Below are 21,394 nucleotides of genomic sequence, written 5' to 3'. Positions count from 1 at the left end.
ACAACTGCTCATCACCTCCTTGAGGCGATCAAAAGCTGATTGTGCCTCATTTGTCCATGCGAAAGCCCCTTTCTTAGTCAAATCCGTGAGAGGAGCTGCTAACTGTGTAAACCCCTTGAAAAACTTTCGGTAATACATGCAGATGCCCAAGAAGCCTCTCAACGCTGTCACATCTCTGGGTACTGGCCAATCTCGAATAGCCCATATTTTCTCCTCATGTACCTTCACTCCATCTGTGCCAATAATGTGTCCCAAGTAGAGCATCTCTGTCAACCCAAACTCACTCTTGGGGATAGCTTGGCATAGAACTGTTGTTCCTCGAAAATACGCAGCACCTCCTCCAGATGTTCGAGATGCTCCTCCCAAGACCTGCTGTATACCAATATATTGTCAAAAACACCAATACAAACCTCCTCAATTGTCTTCGGAACACATGGTTCATAGATGCTTGGAAGGTGGTTGGGGCATTGGTCAAACCAAAGGGCATGACCAAAAACTTGAAGTGCCTGAAATGGCATTGAAAGGCTGTCTTGGGGATGTCTTGATCCCTCACCCTGATTTGATGGTACCTCGAACGCAAATCTATGTTAGAGAAGTACTTGGCTCCTCTAAGCTCATCCATCAACTCATCGATGCGGGGTATGGGGTATCGGTTCTTCAATGTCTTCCTGTTGAGCACCCGGTAGTCGATGTACATGTGCAAGGTTCGATTCTTCTTCTTCAACAACACTACTGAAGAAGCAAAGGGACTAGAACTCGTCATGATGTGGCCCAATGCCAACAACTCTTTGATGGCCCACTCAATCTCGTCCTTATAGACCTTGGGGTGCCTATAAGGGGTGGTAATCACTGCCTGCACACCAAGCTCCAACTCGATGGTGTGCTCGAATCCCCTGTCTGGGGGCTGCCCTGGTGGAATGTCCCCAAATACCACTGAGTATTTGTTTAACAATCCTTGTATATCTGGGGGTGGTGACTGGGCTTGTCCCCCAGCCTTTGAAACCCTCAGCTCTAGTTTCTACTCTATGCCTCCATGTCGCAATTCTGGCTCCTATGCGCTGAGACTGTCTGTGGTGGGTAAGAATGCATGTCTATGAGGACAACCAAATTGCCATCCGGTTTGATGAACTCCATCACTAATGTCTTCCAATCAACGATAACTCGTCCAAGGGAGTACAACTAGTAGACACCCATCACTACGTTGGTGTCTGGCACATCTACCACAAAGAAATGGTCTGTCATGGAGTAGTTCCCCATGGTCACAGTCAAGGCGGGAACATACCGAGTGCACTGCATACTCCATTCACTTGACATTAAAACTAAAAAGATGTCAAATTTTGTCGCGGTGATGCCCCTCCTTTGAACCAATTGGGAATCTATGAAGTTGTGGATAGCCCCATTGTCAATTAAGATTGAGACATGTTGCCCCTGTATCATACCTCGAATCCTCAATGTCAGAAATTTGGGGACCCCACATATAGAAGCAAGACTCCCTCGGATGGAGCAAAAGAGGCCCCTCCCTGGGAGGTGGTGGTGGTGGTCCCCTCTCTGCCAGACTCTTACCATCTTCCACACCACACTCCAACTCCGCCTCGTCCTTGTGATCGCTATCTGAGAAGACCTCGATGTAGTGGGCTTTACTAGCTGCACTGATGGCTTGGTGCCCAGGGCTCCCAACAAGTAAAACACAGTTCATCCTCTTAAGGTCCCTCTGGGTCTCATCATCTAGCTGCCCACGCCCCTGGGCTGCTCCTTGTGGTGGTGGCCTATTATCACTCCCCTTCTGGGGGTAGGGAGTGCATGCATGGAAGGGTGCTCGTGTCTTGGGGATGCCCCTCTGCAAATCTCTAGCACATGTCACTGCTTTCTACAACGTGGAGTGTCTGCGTGACTTCACCAGTCCACACAGGGGATCGAGCTGGCCTTATATGAAGGTGTACACCCTTTGAGCATCTGATAGGTTCGACACCATCATTGAGACTCAAGAACTTCGATATGTACTACTCTGGGTTACCCGTTTGTCTAAGTTGGGTTAGCTCCCTGAAGTGAGCCTGTAGATCCCCCTGATCAAATCGCTTCACCACCCTCTTGGTGAAATCCTCATATGAAGTCACATTTGCATGCCCTAAGGTAGTCAATCCATGAAACCACCAGTCGTGGGCTTCCCCTTGCAAGTGCAGCGTGGCCATCTTGATGGCTTCTAGCTCTGTCATCCAGTTGAGCTAGAAATAAGTGTCCATATTCTCTACCCAGGCCCGAGCTGTGCACTTGGCATTGCCTTCATATGTGGGGAAGTACATTCTCCGAATAGTACGCTGCAACTCATAGCTTTGCGTGCCCTATCCTCCATAGCTCTTGCCCTTCTCATTCTACTTGAGCTTGCAGAAATCTCTGAAGGAGAGTGCCTTCGTGAAGTCTGCTCCCATGGATTGCCACTCCCTAAAGTGCTCTCCCATTTGTGAAGGATCTTTGACCCTGCTGGTGCATTTTGCGCCAAGGGCACGAAAGAGGGCAGTGTAGCTTGAGTTGGTCCAATCGCTGATGGAGTGCACGCAATGGGTGAAGGATGGTCGAATTGTTGAGAGGCCCTCGAAGTCTCTCCAAATAAAAACCCCCTAGGAGTGCTTCTATCTTGGTTCTACGTTTTGATCTTGTCTAGCATTTCCTTTTGCCCCTTCACTAAAACATTCAGAGCCTTCAAGGTGCTGTCAAAGGCCATCTCCTCCCTGCTCTTGGGCTCTCCCATGTTCTTTGCTACCACTGCCTTTCCCCTGTCCTCCATGTCTGGAGTGATTTCCTTCTCTCTTTCTCTGCTCCGGTACCTCTGCCTCTTGTATGTAATATTCTGTCGGTCCTCTTCACTCATAGGAGAAACTCCCCATGACTGAGCCAAGATCTGGGCTCTGATACCACTGTAATGTTCCTAACTAGGAAATTCAGTGATATACAAAGAAAATAAACAAACCAACATCCAACAATGTGACACAATCAACAAACACCCATAAAAGCACTGCAAATAAAGATCATCTAAGCCATTTTATTAATTCTTTTTGGAGCAAGTACAATAGTGATGGAATGGTGCACCTAGGCTTGTCTCAAGGGACAAGTGTGACAACACCCAGGTGAGCAAATGATGGCTCTAGTGCTGCACAACTGATGCTCCAAAGATGATCTGCGCTGCCTGCTGGAAAGGATATGCTGGAAACTTCACTTCTCGTGCTCAGAAAATGTTGCAGCTTCAACTCCCGGCTCTGATACCACTGTAATGTTCCTAACTAGGAAATTCAGTGATATACAAAGAAAATAAACAAACCAACATCCAACAATGCGACACAATAACAAACACCCATAAAAGCACTTCAAATAAAAATCATCTCAGCCATTTTATTAATTCTTTTTGGAGCAAGTACAATAGTGATGGAATGGTGCACCTAGGCTTGTCTCAAGGGACAAGTGTGACAACACCCAGGTGAGCAAATGATGGCCCTAGTGCTGCACAACTGCTGCTCCAAAGATGATCTGCGCTGCCTGCTGGAAAGGATATGCTGGAAACTCCACTTCCCGTGCTCAGAAAATGTTGCAACTTCAACTCCCGGCTCCTCAACAAAAACCCACCAAAACCCAAAAAGGGTTTGGCCTAGTTCAGACCCCCGAAAATCGACCCCCAAGTACCACGTCCTCCTCCTCATGTTGGGAATCATGGCCTGTCTGGAATGGTTGAAAAGGCTCTCCAAATCACCCCCAAATGCTGAGATGTTGTCCCCTATGGATTTCCTCTCTCCTCCCGGCTAACTCCAGCTCTGTAGCTCCTTCCCCCAACTCCCACGTGAGCCCAGGAATGGCCCTCTGCGCAGTCCTCAATGACTGTAAGTCGAGCTGCCCAAAAGCAACAATCTCCTGATCCAAAACTCTCCCCAAGGGCTGATCTTCTGATGAAACTCCAACTCCCAAACTTTCCCGGCAAATGTTGCCCGGGAGCACCCCCAAATCACTACTTTGTGTTCCCTTCAGGCATGCCCAAAAATATGCACCATGAATTGAAGGTGGAGTGATGTGGCTGTAAAACTCCTCCGGTTCTCCTTTAAGGTAGTACGAATTGCCTTCCTAGGGTGGCACTAGAAGTCTCCCGAAGAAAGGTTGAGTCTCCTGCCTGGAAAACTTGATGCTAAACCACTGGGTAACTCGGTTAAGCAGCTCGTGCAACACAAATAATTTCGATGGTCAAATGATGCCTTGAGTTGGGGAGCTCCTCCTCATATCTTCGTGAGCCTTCCTTTCCCCATGTGGGCCCCTCTCCAAGCCATTCGATTCCCCTTCAGCCAATTCAAATTGCCCAAGTGCTCAAGTGTGTTCTCCCACGTGGGTGGCCCCCATCTTCCACTAGCAATCTGATTCAACCTCTTTTCTCTTAAGCTCCTAAGCTATGTTGCACGAAACTTCAAAGAACCCGGTGTTTCGGGACGTACCCAGACCCGAAACTCTGAAACTTGGCCGAAACTCGACCATCATGTAATCATATATTAGAGTTAATATAGACTTCTTTTTCCTTTTAAATTGTCATATATGGGTCTTATTCCCTTTTTTTTGGCAAGATAATGTGTTATTCACTTATTTCTTTATATATATATTTTTAGATATACATATATGACGTTTTCGCTGACGTTTCGGTCGACGTTTCCATTTTAGGAGGTGACATTTCTAAACGTACCCGTTTCGGAAACTCCGAAACGTTTCGGCGTTTCGTGCAACTTAGCTCCTAAGTCAAAAATGCATGGGTTCCTTCATTCACCAAAATTTATGCAAAATTGTGGGGAGACCAAAACCTGTTACAAATATATTTGGGAAGGGACATGACAATCAACAAAAAGGAGTAAGCATTTTATTATATATATGTATATATTCAAAGCATTTCGGTGCATCATTAGGATTCCTCTAAATCCTTCAGCTCTGCTACTATGATTACAAAGAATTGAATGCTTTTTCTCTTGATGCTATATTTTTGATCTATGCTCATGTATACAAATGATGAATATAAAAAGTGTTAAAGTGCATTTGCTATCAAATGAAGAAGGTCCTTGAAACTCTTCAACAATATGCTTGGACATAATCAAAATGGAAGGCCACTACCTCATAAAATAACAAGCATAACCTCAAAATGACCTTATGTGAATTACTAAGACAAAGAAATAATTTAGCCAAGTTCAAGCACATAGGCAGAGGCATACTCAGAATTAAAATTCATGTAATGCAATATCAAATGCGTTGGTAGGAAATATTATCAAAATGTAGTATAAAGTCTTCATAAAATTCGTTGGCAAGTAATGATAAAATGGGTTGGCTAGTAGGACATATTCAATGTGTTGAAGATAACGATACAACAACGCTGTGCAAAAGGCAAACAAATATACAAACATGCATCATTTTAAATGGAATGGTCCCTGCATTAAAAGGAATAAATAATATGCAGAAGTATAATATTCAAAGACATTTTAGCTATCAAAAGAAATCACCAGTGCATACCATTGAAAGGGGTATCACCAACACTGATATATTGAATACCTGCAACTAAGTATTGGGCCAAACCTTAGTTGCACGAAACGGTGAAACGTTTCGGAGTTTTTGAAACGGGTTTGTTTACAAACGTTTGTCGAAACGTCAGTTGAAACGTCATATATGTATATATATATATATATATATATATATAAATAAATAAGTGAATAACACAGTATCTTTGCAAGAAAAAAGGGAATAAGACGCATAGATGACAATTTAGAAGGAGAAACAAGACTACGTTAACTCTCATAGATGATTACATGATGGTTGAGTTTCGGGCCAAGTTTCAAAGTTTCGGGTACGGGTACGACCCGAAATGTCGGGTTCCTAGAAGTTTAGTGCAACATAGGGCCAAACACTAAAATCAAGAACATTGGAACCCAAAGAAAATTGAGTGCTCAAAAGAATACCTATTTGTAATACTAAGGAAACAAAGAAGAGTAACCACCATGAGAACAAAAGTAGAATTATGGTTATGCAAAATTGACAAGAGCAGAGATGGCAGGAAAGGGAAAGACAGATAATAAGTGTTGACAGGCCCATACATAGTATTGACAACGTGTTGGATGTGATATTTGTTATATAATTACATTTACAACATTCGTAGTTGTAATTGTTGTGCATTGTAAGTATCACCAATGTTCACTAATTGGAATATATTCTATGCGCTATAATATGGAATGATATTGCTTTAGATGGTCAGTTATAATGAATGCATTACCTTACATTATTGCTTTACATGGTGATTTATTTTTTAATATATAATTTGTTATATTGTAATTTAGGGTTTTGTGCCCTAAATTTATGATAATAGCCCAATTTGCAATGTAACAACAATCTTAGCATCATTAATTGGCTTGGCCTACGAACTTCAGATTACATTTAATACCATGGTATTGACATTGGCAGCGTAGGTTAACATTGGGCTTAGCAATTAAGTAGTTTTATAGCGTGGTGAAGGGCCAAGACCAGGGTCAGAGAGAGATATCCAAGAAAGTATGGGAAGTTCAACAACCAAGGATGTACTCACACTCGTTGCCTCGCTTCGATCTACATATTTTGCAATTCCTACCAAACTTAAGATTATTGATTTGTATGTGGTTTACGCCATTCTCACGACAATTGTGTACATAGCAATAATTGGATTGTTTCCTTTTAACGCTTTTTTTCAGGAGTTCTATCATGCACATTGGTAATACAATTTGCCAACAATAAAATGTGCAACATTAATACTTTTGGCATGGAGCAACATTAATACTTTTGGTGTGGATACTTTGGGCATTGGAGCAACGCTAATACTTTTGGCGTGGAGCAACGCTAATACTTTTGGCATTGTTAATACATTGGTAATTCCAATCGTTAATACAATTTGCCAACCATAAAATGGAGCAGCACTAATGCTTTTGGCATGGAGCATTTTTGGCATTGGTAATACGTGTTGGTAATACATTATGTATTAATACATTGCATGATATTATATTATGGAGAGGAACGTTAGTACTTTATGCATTGGTAATACATTGGCAACACATGTTGCTAATATATTGTGTATTAATACACTGGATGATAATATATTATGGAGAGCATATATAATTTTCAAGAGTTGAAGAGCATAACTCTTGGAGAGCATACATAATTTTCAAGAGTTGAAGAGCATAACTCTTGGAGAGCATATAATTGTTGGAGAGCGTTGGGGAGCATATTATATATTTGGGTCATATATAATTGTTGCACAGATTGGAGAGCGTTAAGATTCATATTCAGTACCAACGTTAATATAATGCATTGACAATGCTATCACACATTAATATATCATGCTTTATTACTAGTGTTGACAATGGTGTAGCCTTAGTATATATTTTTGATTGATTAAATTTAGGGTTTTATGCACTAATTTTTCAAATGTGTGGCTGCCCTAATTGCTTCCAAGTGGTTGACTTGTAGATTTTATTTAAACATGGGATGACTTGCTAGGTAAGAAAATTTTATTCCCTGCACCATATTGGTTCACTTGAAAACATTGAAAATTAAGGGCATATAACAACATAGTTGATTTCATGTGCATAAGATTGTGGAAGCCCTTGAGAAACCTAGAAGAGGGTAGAAATTTTTAATTTGAACAATAGAATGTTTGGGCATTAGACATCTCAATTGATAGAGTCTTTTTAGTCTTTAGTCTTAAAACCCCCTTGCCATTGATGTCAAAGGGGGAGGTAAGCAAAGGTATGGAGGAAGAGGTATTTTTTTTCCAGGACAAATACAGTGTTGCCATTAATGCCAAAGGGGGGAGAATGTTGGCAATGTTGACATTGATGTCAAATGATCATGTCATTAAGGATGGTTGATGCTTGGTATGATTAATTTGATTGTGTTGATTGCTTACTTGAAGTTGATTTATGTTGATTGCTAGACTGCTATTGTCGCAAATACCTTGAAGTGCAAAGGTTGATCATTGTTAACTATGCTAATCATTGGTGAAGGTTGATCATTGTTAAATATTTTGATTAGTTATCTTGATGTATGAATTACAATTGAAATGAAAAATGGCACATGATATCTTAAGACATAAGATCGAAAATGTATGCTTTTATTAAACATAAATCCTCAAAGTCATTAACATGTGGCTGGTACGAATCTGACAAATGTAGCTAATACAAATCTGAAAGGTTTTCAATATTTGTATTTTGCAATTATTGATGCTGGCTATATTATTTCAGCTCTATTTTATATTACAAAATTTGAATTTCAAAGTTGAAAATGAAGAGGCATATTGTGAATAGCCATAGAAGACCAAGAGACAACTCATTTCGTATTCATGCATAAAATACAAACAATCATCAAGCTATTCTTATTAAACATACATTGTTGAATGAGAATTAATTCTTTTTGGTGAGTTAAGAAGCTTGAATGAGTGCGTTCATGAGAACATTCTAGTGAGGAGAAAAAGAAAAAAGTAGCAAAATAGGAATAGAATTAAAGAAGAGAAGTAGAGAGCACAATCAACAAACATGAGGGAAAAAATTAATATCAGGTAACCAACAAACTTGATTTTGTATTGTGATTGAGAGATTGCAGTCTCCTTTCAAGTTGTAGCCTCTTGAGGTAGGACTCAAGAGCCTCTAGTGGGTTGTAGCCTGCATACAATTTCGTTGGAGTTGGAGCCTCCTATAGGTTGGATCCTACAAAAAAATTGATGTAATATGGGGGAGTAGGAACTTGCCTTCACATCACTTTCAGCCAAAAAATCGTGGTTTTCTCCCTTTATGGGTTTCCACTTATATCTAGTGTCTTCATGTGTTTCTTGTTGAATGTTGCACTTGTGTGAATGCTCTTGAATTCTGAATATGTATATGCAAATGTGTCTCTCTTGTTAAAATTTGATAGCTTAGGGATGAATTTCTCCTAGAAGAACTCATATCTTTCAGTTTCGTTTGAACCACCTATAATAAAACTTCCTTTCTAACAATTATAATATGACTTTCCAAAAATAGTAAGTCACATTTCAATTTGGAAGTGAGTTTCCAAAAATAGAAAGTCATGCCTAAATGATGAAGGCTAATCTCAACATTATGGAATCCAATTTAAAATCAAATCAATAGTGATTATACAAGTCAAAAGTTAATATTTTTATCCTTACTAGTATTATTATTATTATTATGATATTATTATTTATAATTTAGTTTAAAGTCATTCAACTTTAATGGATTAATAAAAACGAATTTTCTCATGAAATAAGTAAATTAAATTGAGAATCTCTTACTTGGAAAATTGAACCTCTCTTTTAGAATAAAATAGTAACTCCACACTTGAGAGAATGTAACTTTCCCTCACTAATTCAATGTATAAAAAAAATGTAATTCCTCATTAAATGCACATGTAACTCCCTCATTCAATTCGATTTGTAACTTTCACCAAATACTCTCTCTCTCCCTAATTCGAATTGTAACTCCTCAAGACAAGTGTATCTCTCTCTCTATTCTTGGGATGAATTACACTTCTTTTCAAGTAACTCCTCCTTCATGGAATTCAATTCTCCTATTATTGGCTTAAGAAATGAATTCATTTTGTAACTCTTCTTTCTCATATATTTAAGCAAGAGCAAGTGAGAATTGAGAGTAACATGTTCATTATGAAGAAGAAGAGCTAGAGTTGAGTGTGTGCAATAGAAGTGTGAGAGCAAGTGAAGAGTAATAGCAAGGGAAGCGCTGGAGCAAGTGTATAGGACAAGATCTAATCAAGAGAAGGAGGAGATTTTCCAACAAAGAGCAAGAGCACTTCCGCTGCAAGTTGATCAAACATTGGTGACTTTATTCATTTTCATTCTCTCTCTCTCTCTCTGTACTATGTTGAACAATTGAAGAAATCTAATAGAAAAAGAATCATTTGGGTTTTCCCCTTGTGGGTTTTTCCCTGATCATTGGACCTAACTCTCAGTGTCTCATATTTGTGTTGGTTGTCTTCATATGATCCTTTTATATTCTATCTACAATTGATGTTTGCAAAAGTTGTGAAGAAGAAATATACACTCTAAGTAATTGTAACAACATAGTAAATTCAGTTTTCTGCAAAGCACATTCAATTTTCTGCAAAGTATATTCAGTTTTATACAAAGTACATTCATCTTTCTGCAAATTATATTCAGTTCCATTCAGTTTTTTGCAAAGTACATTCAGTTTTTCAGTGCATAGAACTTTCAATTTTCTACAAATATTTTTTAAATTTCTGCATAGAACTTTCAGATTTTAACATGGTATTGGAGCCTTGGTAAAGACAAGTCCAAGGAGATCAGTGATCACCTGAGGAGACCCCACTTGCTGCCAAAGCTTTCTGATTGAGATGGCTTTGTCCTACTTCAAGATAGAGGAGAAGTTGAATAATGCTTCAAACTTTGGTATTTGGAAAACGATGGTAGATATCACTCTTGAAGAACACGAAGTTCTGGAGTAGGTTGAAGACCCAATAGTTGATCTACCAGAGAATGCAAGTGCTACTGTCAAATCCAAATATAAAAACGGTGAAATTAAAGCTAGAAAATTATCCTTGATTCTCTTAGTGATCATCTCATTACTTATGTTTCTAGTTTGAAGAAAGCTAAAGAAATGACAAATTAATTGGAATGTTTGCAATTAGTAACTTGAACCAGATTATTGCCTTGAAAAATTAGTTGAAGGATGTCAAGATGAATAGAGGAAAGATGGTTCAGGCATACTTCCTAAGAATGACTAAAATGAGGAATCAATTGTCAATAGTTGGTGAAGTTGTATCCGACAAAGAAATGGTGTTGATTGCGCGTGGAGGTCTTTCTCCTGTTTGGGAGACTTTTATCATCACCATTTGCAACATCAACACTATTCCCACATTTGACGAGCTCTTCGGAAAGTGTATCCAAGAGGAGGTCAGAATGATCTCCAGAGGGAGAATTTCACATCATGAAGAAGGAGAACCTACTGTATTTTCAGTCTATGACAAGAGAAAGAAAGGTAATAAAAACAAATTTGCTTTCATATCAAGTAAAGGGAATTTAGACATGTCAAAAGTTAGATGGTTTAACTGTCCAAAACATGGTCATTTTGCTCATCACTGTAAAGAAAGAAAAAGAGATCTTAGATTCAAAAGAAAACCTGATTATAGAAAAGACGCTTCTGAAAAAAATGGTATTCTAAGAAAATAAGAAATCCAAGATATAGAAATAATGCAACAAAAACTCAATCATAATATTTTCTTGTTTCTGCTCCTTCCAGTTCTTCTTTTGCAGATTCATTTGATAGCTGGTTAGTTGATAGTGGCGCTTCCAAACATTTTACTGGTTACAAATAGGCACTCTCTAATGTAGTTGAGTAGGAGACTAATTTAAATGTTATCCTTGGAGATAATTCTACTCACCAAGATAAAGGTTATGGTTCAGTGTCATTTCAATTAGATGATGGCAAATCTATTTTTGTGCAAGAAGTTTTGTATTTACTTGGTTTGAAAAAGAATCTTGTATCCATATCTTCTCTAGAAGATAAAGGAATTGAAGTTTCTTTTACTAATGGAAAAGTTCTAACTTGGCCTTTGAACTCAAATATGAGAGAAGCCTTCATTTTTGGATCAAGATGTGAAGTGCTTTACAAAGTCAATGGTAAACCCATTCATGCATTGGTCCATGATATTGATCTTCAGTGTGAGCTATAACACAAAAGATTTGCTCACATACACTACAAAAGCCTTACCTCATGTAAGAATGATGGTTTTTGGAATGCTTGAGATCATAATGGATCATGAAGGAGTTTTCCCAGGATGTGCAAGTGGAAAGCATATAAAGGAACCATTCCTTTCAAGCAGAACAAAAACTAGTTAGGTATTTCAGCTCATACACTCTGATTTATGTGGACCTATCCCTGTTACTTCTCTGGGTGGCTACTTGTATTTCATGATTTTTGTTGATGATTTTTCTTGCAAGACATGGATATTCTTTTTGAAAAAGAAAGGGGAAGCATTTGACATGTCTAGAGATTTCGAGGCTTTGATTGAAAATCAAACGGGAAAGTTGATTAAAGCTTTCCGATCTAATATTGGGGGAGAGTTCACCTCTAATGAGTTTAATGATTTTTGCAGAGACGCTGGAATAAAGAAAGAAATCACCGTGCCATATAATCCACAACAAAGTGGTGTGGCTGAGAGGAAAAGTAGAGCCATTATGGAAGCAGTTAGAGCCATGTTGCATGATCAAAAGCTAACGAAGTTTCTATGGGGAGACGCTGCAAATACTGCTATTTTGTGCAAAACAGAACTCCTCATCAAGCCTTAGACAATATGACTCATGAAGAACTCTTCACTGGTAAAAGGCCTAAGGTGAGTCACTTGAGAATTTTTCACTGTCCTGTGTACTTCCATGTGCTGAAAGAGAAAAGGAACAAACTAGAAGCTTCAGGTAAGAAAGGTAAGTTTGTTGGTTATTGTGATAATTCAAAAACTTATAGAATTTATGTACTTGGTCAAAGAAATATTGAGTTCAGCAGAGACGTAACATTTGATGAAGGTGCAACTCTTAGAAAAGTAAGAGACTCTCCTCCTCCTGCCATTGTTGAAAGAGAAGCTGTTAAGGAAAACAAGCGTGCATCTAAGTCTAAACCAGAACCTGAGAATGAGCTTGCTGATATTCCAATGTGTATAGATCCTCTAAATCCTCCACCACATGTTCCTCCTACCAGAAAGAGACCACTATGGCTGCGAGATACCTTGCAAGATGTTGAACAACATGCTGCCCCAAGAAGAACGTCCAAAGAAAGTAAGAAACCAAGTCGATTTCAAGGGTACGTTGCTGCCATGAGCAACATCATTCAGGCAAAACCATGCACCTTTGAGGAAGTTGCAAAAGAACAAGTCTAGAAAGATGCCATGACTGAAGAATACGAGTCTATTGTCCAAAATGATGTTGGGGAAGTGGTTCCTATACCTCAAGGTAAATCTGTTGTCACTTCCACATAGTTGTTTAAGATTGAACATGGTGCAGATTTGTAGTATTGAAAAATGTAAGGTTAGATTTGTAGCTAGAGGATTTTCTCAGAAAGAGGGAATAGATTATGATGAGATTTTTGCACCTGTAGCTCGATATACTATATTTGATCTATTGTTGCCTTAGCTGCTCGCCAGGGATGGACTCTTCAGCAAATGGACGTGAAAACTGCTTTCTTGCATGGCTTCCTCAAGAAAGAGGTATTTGTGGAACAATCATAAGGCTTTGAAGAGCATGACAAAGAAACTCATGTATGCAGACTGAAGAAAGCCTTGTATGGGTTGAAGTTAGCTCCAAGAGCTTGGTATGCTTGCATTGATAGCTACCTATTAAAACTTTGTTTCACAAGAAGCATCACAAACCCAAACCTCTACTTCAAGACAGTCCAAGGTATACCTTTGATTTTGGTATTGTATGTTGATGATTTATTCTTGACAGGAGGAGCACTTCTTATCATCCAATGTAAGAGGGAGTTAGCTTCTGAATTTGAAGTGAAAGACCTTGGTTTGATGCATTACTTTTTGGGACTAGAGGTCTCGCAAAGGCTTGGTGAAATTTATCTTTCTCAAGGAAAGTATCTTGTTAAGCTTCTTGAAAGATTTGCTATGGTAGAATGTAAGTCCATCCATATTCCTATGGAAATAAACTTTAAGAAATTATGTGGCAACGCTGCAGCACCCTGTCTAGCAAATCCCACAGAGTATAGACAACTCATTGATGCTTTGATGTTTTTGGTAAACACTAGGCCTGATATATGCTTTCCTGTAAACGCTTTAAGTCAACATATGATTGATCGCTTTCATGCTCACTGGATTGCTGCAAAACATGTACTTAGATACTTGCATGGAACTTTAAATCTAGGATTGAAATATAGTGCTAAAAATGTAAGACTTCATGGATATACTGATGTCAATTGGACAGGTAACTCTGCTGATAGAAAGAGCACTTCTGGGTGCTGCTTTAGCTTGGGATTTGCCATGATCTCTTGGATGAGTAGAAAGCAGAAGTCTATTGCACTAAGTACAGTTGAAGCTGAATACATTGCTGTTAGCATGGCTAACTGTGAGGCAGTTTGGCTGAAAAATCTTTTTGGGAAACTATTTGAGCAAGTTCCAGAGACAATAGTTATATATTGTGACAATAAGAGCGTGATTTGTCTTGCGAAAGACCTTGTGTTTCGTGACAAGTCCAAGCATATTGAGATCGAGTATCATTATATTCGAGATATGGTGCAGAGAGGAGCAGTAAGGCTCCATCACATCTCCTATGATCAGATAGCTGACATTCGTACCAAGCCTTTACCGAAAGGGAAATTCTTGGTTTTAGAGAGAAGCTTGGACTTATGGGCATGACCCTTCTGGGAGGTGGTCACAACTGATCGAGAACACTAAGCTGCCTTTCCCACCTATCAGAGCTCACATGATTAGGGAATGATGCTGGAAAGCCCCTGAGGATGAGAGACCTCTTGTGTAGTGTGTGCCGCAAGAGTAGGCCTCAGTATGCATCCGACCCACAGTCTGGGACGTGGGAAGAGCCACATATCTGGCCAATAGGTGTAGTGAGATTTGTCTGTGTGACTTGTCTAGGATGTAAGTGTTCCACCACTTGACTCTTGGTTGTGTTTGATTCTTATTTGTGTGACTTGTTTGAGTTTTGTTTATGTGATGTTTGTGTTTTATCACCTATTTTTTTGAGATGAAAATTGGTTGAGTATAGTCCTTGTTTATGTGACATGTGATAGTTCTTTCCTTTACAAATTTGTGTCAAGTGGATGATTCTTCTTTAAATCGCGACTTCATTGTTATAGATGTTACCGAGCAAAGTTGAATTGAGATGAATGAAAGAGATCAAAGGAAGCAGAGATCTTTGACGCAAAAATAAATTCCTCCCTAGCTAAGAGGGAGTGTTAAAATTTGACAGTTCAGCGATGAATTTCTCCTAGAAGATATCATATCTTTTAGTTTCGTTTGAACCACCTATAATAAAACTTTATTTCTAACAATTCTAATATGACTTTTCAAAAATAATAAGTCACATCTCAATTTGGAAGTGACTTTCCAAAAATAGAAAGTCATGTCTAAATGATCAAGGATGATCTTGACATATGGAATCCACTTTAAAATCAAATCAATCATGATTATACAAGTCAAGGATTAATATTTTTATCCTTACTAGTATTATTATTTATAAAATAGTCTAAAGTCATTCAACTTTAATGGATTACTAAAAATGAATTCTCTCATGAAATAAGTAAATTAAATTGAGAATCTCTTACTTGACAAATTGAACCTCTCTCTTGGAATAAAATAACAACTCCACACTTACGAGAATGTAACTCTCCTTCACTAATGCAATGTATGACAAAAGTGTAACTCCTCATTAAATGCACTTGTAACTCCCTCATTCAATTTGATTTGTAACTCTCACCAAATACTCTCTCTCCTTAATTCGAATTGTAACTCCTCAAGACAGGTGTACCTCTCTCTATTCTTGGGATGAGTTACACTTCTCCTGAAGTAACTCCTCCCTCATGGAATTCAATTCTCCTATTATTGGCTCAAGGAATGAATTCATTTTGTAACTCTCCTTTCTCATCTATTTAAGTAAGAGCAAGTGAGAGTTGAGAGTAACATGTTCATTGTGAAGAAGGAGAGCTAGAGTTGAGTGTGTGCAAGAGAAGTGTGAGAGAAAGTGAAGAGTAAGAGCAAGGGAAGAGCTAGAGCAAGTGTGTAGGACAAGAGCTAATCAAGAGAAGGAGATTTTCTAGCTAAGAGCAAGATCACTTCAGTTGCAAATTGATCAAACATTGGTGACTTTATTTATTTTCATTCTCTCTCTCTGTCATTACTCTGTTGAACAATTGAAGAAATCTAATAGAAGAAGAATTATTTGGCTTTTTCGTTGTGGGTTTTGCCCTGGTCATTGGATCTAATTCTTAGTGTCTCATATTTGTGCTTGGCTGTCTACATATGATCCTTAAGTTTATGTTCTATCTACAATTGATGTTTTGAAAAGTTGTGAAGAAGAAATCTGCATTCTAAGTAATTGTAATAACATAGTACATTCAGTGTTATGCAAAGTACATTCAACTTTCTGCAAAGTACATTCAACTTTTTGCAAAGTACATTCAGTTTTCTGCAAAGTACATTCAACTTTCCGCAAATTACATTCAGTTCCATTCAGTTTTTTGCAAAGTACATTCAATTTTCTGCAAGTACATTTAGTTTTCTGCATAGAACTTTCAAGTTTTTGCAAAGATTTTTTAAATTTCTGCCTAGGACTTTTAGATTTTAACATCTTTGGTAGCTAAAAAAGAAACATAATAGAACATATACATAAGCCATTAGCTGCATAAGAATATATTTGAGAAAAAAAAAGGAAAATAAGTTGAACTAAAAGATTGGAAAGATATAATTACTGATTCACCCCCCCCAGTGATTGCCTAATATTCATCACGTTTTCTATCACTATTTTAGAGTTGTTAATTCACCATTGTACACCAAACTTGGCATATAGATCAATCAATAGCCTAGGCCCATTTTCTAGGGTGTTTTGTAGCTACAAAAGTAAAGTAATACTTCATAATGGCAGATATATCACCACCATTCCCCGTTATTTCATCATGTAAAATTGCCTTTGATTTTGAACCAGATAGTACGGTGTATGACTATGATGCATCGATTAGAGAAGATGGAGATGTTCACAATCCCAAATTCAAAGCACTTTGGAAATGATTAGTTAGGGCTTATAAATTGGATTAGGGAAGACAGTGGAGGGTATTAAGTCCTAGCTGCATAGACAACACAATCTAGATGTAAACTGAGGACGATGATTGAAGAGGTTTGATTTAAATGAAGACACTGCTAAGATATTCCATGATTGCAAACTAGTTTAAATAGTTGGTTGTTAATGAGATAGGAAATTAAATGGGGAGAATGACTAGCCTAATCTACTTCCCATCTTGGATGAGTTTGTAATTCAAGTATTATAAGTGACATTTAAATTAGAAGCTAAGCTTGTTGAACTATTCCATAGATTATTTGGACATGTGTAATATCCTGGTTCGATATTTCATTAAATATTCAGGATTTTAAGTTAAGAAATTATGCCATATAATTTATTCATCAAATTACATAAATCAAATCATGAAATTAATGACAAGCTATAAATTACAACTCAAATAGACAGGAAACACTAGAAACTAATGTCAGCTAGTACATATTAGATGGAAATTCGCTGAGATGAAATTCTCCAAACTGTTGCAAACTAGATCAGGCTTCTCCACTGAAATTGGAACTGATAGCACACCAACGAATTCTAGATGAATGCACCAGGGGATGAGATGGGTTTTCATCTGATCTCATTGAATCACCCAAGGGTTTTTGTCTTGGGGCTATTGAAGTTGAGAATTTGGTTCTCCAAACCTCACCACAAAGAAAATACACAAATCTAAGGTGTCTCGAATGATTAGCTCTCCATCCTTTTAAAGATTGGATGGAATTCTCTTCGGCTAAGCATTTTATTTTATTATTTTTTCCTTCTCTATAAGCGTCTACCTCTTTCTTTATTTTAAGTGATTTTTATTTTATTTGATCTAAGTCACTTTTCCCCTTACGACTTTTTCTTCATTTAAGCAATTTCCCCCTTTTTATTTAATTAAGTGCCTAATTAAAGTTGCTTTTAATTCAGGAAAATGGTAAATTCTCCTTCACAATTTCTCCGACCACCGGAAGATCACTTTTACCCATCCCATCCTATAGATATCTTCATTCATGTTCCAACGAGTTATTACATGAAGGCGTTTTTGAAATATTCCGCTCCCAACGACACCTTTAGTGTAGTCAACTAAAATATACTGAAAATAGCTCCATTTTACAAGAGCCATTAGAATGCGATGGAACCAAGAACGAACTGTGCAGAATTGCCCCCAATGGTGAAATACAGTAAGCAAACTCCATCAAACCCTATAAAACACCTCCAAAACCCTCCAGGTGCATCGATGATGTAATCTCACTCCTGTAAACTAGTTGCCACCAACCTTGGAAGTCCATTTTCATTGCATCACAAGGAAATTTGAAAATCGGAACAATACAAGATGTTGTGAAGCGCTATATAGAAATGCAACTATATCACCATCCCTTTTCCCTAGAAAGTCAGAAGGTGTGTCTTGCTTTGGAGGAGAAAGGCGTTGCTTATTTGTCACATCAATTGAATCCTCTGAAGGCTAGGAACCTAGATTCAGATATTTTCAACATGAATCTAAGTGAAAAAATTACTGTATTTAAGAATGTGGAACTTGTTATTTTTGACATAGTTTCCATCATTTAGTATATTGATAACATCAACATGCCATTAGAGGAGAGATGTTCTAGATCGTGAGAAAATGCTTGAGTGGATGAAGAAAATAGATGAATGGAATCCCAAGTTGTTCACCCTCATGCATGTTCCTAAGAAATATAATCTATTTTTTACAAGATTCAAGTGATGCGTTAAGAGCCCCAATCTTGCTAGCAAGTATATTTTAAAGCTTCAAGATGCTTATACAATAGAGGAATAATTGAAGGAATTAGATGCTTTGAATCAAAGGAAGGAAATACTTATCATTCTTGTTGATGATGCAGACAATCAACTTACAGAGTCCACTTATTTATTTGGTGAAGAATTTTCTATGGAAGATGCAGTGTGTGTTTGGATTTATCTTGTATTGATATGCTGAATAAAGGGGATGAATATATTAGGTCAAGAACACATATTTTAGATTATTTGAATCATGTTAAAAAAATTAGCGAAGATATCTTTTAGTTAGAGGCAGGTATTCGTGGGGGTTTACTTGTTGCATAATCGTGGCACTCAATGGGACCAACAATTTGAAGTGACAAGATGATTTGTATCAACTCATAGACAAGTTCAAGAGCTCACGATTGAGTTTGTACTCTGACTGCCCAAAAGCTGAAATTGAGAGTCAAAGTTTGTTTTGTTGTATGCTTTATGACACCTAGGAAGTCACATCGAAATGAGCTTCTTTACATGTCATGAATGTGGAGCTCACGAAGCGCAGACGGGGAAAGGGGTTTTGCATCAAGGCATGGATTGGGCCACGAGTTTGGTTGGCGCTGTATGGGCCATATCTTTGTCATGGTTATATCCAATCCGTTAGCAATTGCATTATTTAATTAGGGAGTTTTGACGAAAGGCATAAGAGATAAGGGCTTAGACCCTATGGTTTTCAATCATTGGTTGATGGAAATACGTGGTTGACGAGAGAAGCTGCCACTCGAAACAATGTGTAAGGATAAACAACGTCTTTCAATACCAGATACCCCGAAGGAGACATTCATGTTTTTAGAAAAGGTGGCTGGTTGAGGTTTGAGCGAGTAATATGCCCTATAACATCCCCAAGGTTTCATGCCTAAAATGTGAAATTATTATATTGTGTGTCCCCTCGTCAAACTAGATGTTAGTTTCTTTGGTTGAAGTCCTTGGTATGGATATGGTCAAATAGGGTGGAAGGTGTTCTATATTGAAGGAGGGTGAGTTAATTAAGGGATCATTGGTGATGAGTAATGATTTATGGGCCTTCTCTTATTTTGTTGGGGAGAACGATCTATGGGGCCTCTTTATTGTAATCATTGTAATGTGGCTTTGTCCACTCTCCCTTTTTTATTATTATTTTTAAGTTAGAAAAATAATTGGTCTTTTTGGACTATGTCTTCCATAAAAAATAATAGTATTTTATTGTAAAGGAGTTTAAAGCCTCCTATAAAGAGAGGCACCTTCTTCATTTGTAATCATGGTTGGATCATGATAACATTCCTCTCTATTTGAAGATTAATGATGCCATTTTGGGAATATATTTTGTTAAGGGTTTTCCTAATGTGGCTTAAGTGTTTTTCTTTTTCTTGATATATTTCTCAATACATACCTTTCTTACTATTCCTGGTAATCAGTAATATTATGCTAAGGTTAATGTTTTCTACCATCAAAGAGTTAATATGCTATGCGGAAGGACCTAATTAGGAGAGTACCCTGCTTAAGTTTCTTTGCTTGTAGGTGGGTCGATCCAAGCAACTTGACCATCTCTATAGGGGATCTCTAAGTTGTGTAGGATTTTGTATTTTGCCGGACATAAAGATTGAAGGCTGGAGAGGCGACTCAAAAGAAAGGCCGCTCCTAAGTAGATCTAAAGGTTATTAGGGAGGTTAAGGAACAGTGGGGGCGATTTCTGTCCTAGACCAAACCCACTCCCTTGAATTTAGCCGATGATATCGACCTAAGAGGATCTCATTTTACCAATCGGTTCACTCCATTACCCTTGAAGGATATTAGCACTAGTCTTCAATTCCCTCCATAATCTTCTTTCCTATATAAAAAGCCCAAACATTGTTTCACTAAGGCTATTTTGACATCACCTTGCACTCTTTTAGTTAAGCCCTAGTAATCCTAATAAGGGAGCTCCCTTCAAAGCCGGAGGAGAGTCAACCAAAAGAGGCAAAAGTAAGTTGCTAAGGTGACAGTGGGTGACTTACTGAGGTTCCACTTGGATTGTACGATGTGGTTTGGAGCTTTTTGTGAAATTTCCACAAATGCACCCAGTGGAGTTTATTCTTCTAACTTGTTAGCAGGTTTATTTGTTTACGAAAAATAACGAATAAATCACTGATAAATTCTTCACAAATAAACATTGTGGAATAAAATAAGAATTGAGAAATAGATGCACACGCAATAAAATTGACACCAATTTTTTGGACTAAATGTCCTTGTAAAAACCCTGAAGGGAAAAACGGTGCAACAGATAAGGGTTTATTTTACTATGCAACAATTTTAGAATTATTATAACTGAATGCCCAACTGGCAATTCTCCGACAATAGACTAGCAAAATAATCTGTAGATCCCAGATCTCCTCTGTATATCAACTCTACCTCCTTTGGCTTGCTTGCATCCCACACTGGCAACTCACACTGCTGCCTTTGCATCCACTCGCATTGCCGGGAAACTGGCTCTAACCGAGCTATCCTACCTCCCTCTTGTTGAAAAGTATCTAGGTTCAGTCTTCATAATGACATGTCTAATCATGATTTTATGTAATTGATGTAAAGAAGAAAATAAAATTATTTTGTAATGCTTGAGTCATGGGTTTCATGCTCAAGGAATTTTATTTTATAGTTAAGGCTCCCATTGTGAGCCTTTAGGTTTGGTCATGAAGTCATAAAGTCTATTGAGTCAATGTCATGTATTGAAGACCCATTTGGGCATATTATACATTGTGAAAAGTGAAGTTAATTGTGTCACGAACCCTCGAAGACCTTATCACAAACACTAGTTGAAGTCGACCTACAAAAGGG

At 38.0% G+C, this 21,394-nt stretch overlaps 1 protein-coding gene and 1 pseudogene across 9 annotated transcripts in view; both read left to right on the top strand.

Annotated features, from left to right (window-relative positions):
• The window catches only part of LST8-1 (Transducin/WD40 repeat-like superfamily protein), a 204,168-nt gene that overhangs the window by 108,402 nt on the left and 74,372 nt on the right, over positions 1 to 21,394 (top strand). The window lies entirely within an intron of this gene.
• Positions 18,170 to 18,853, top strand: LOC149263514 (glutathione S-transferase TCHQD pseudogene; annotated as a pseudogene).

Source organism: Pinus tabuliformis, chromosome 6, assembly GCF_031772625.1.
Source record: "Pinus tabuliformis cultivar Carrire ecotype Pingquan chromosome 6, CPIR1, whole genome shotgun sequence".
In the NCBI taxonomy this organism is placed as follows: Eukaryota; Viridiplantae; Streptophyta; class Pinopsida; order Pinales; family Pinaceae; genus Pinus; species Pinus tabuliformis.
Note: the sequence above shows the minus strand (reverse complement) of the source record. Positions and strands in the feature narration are given on the sequence as shown.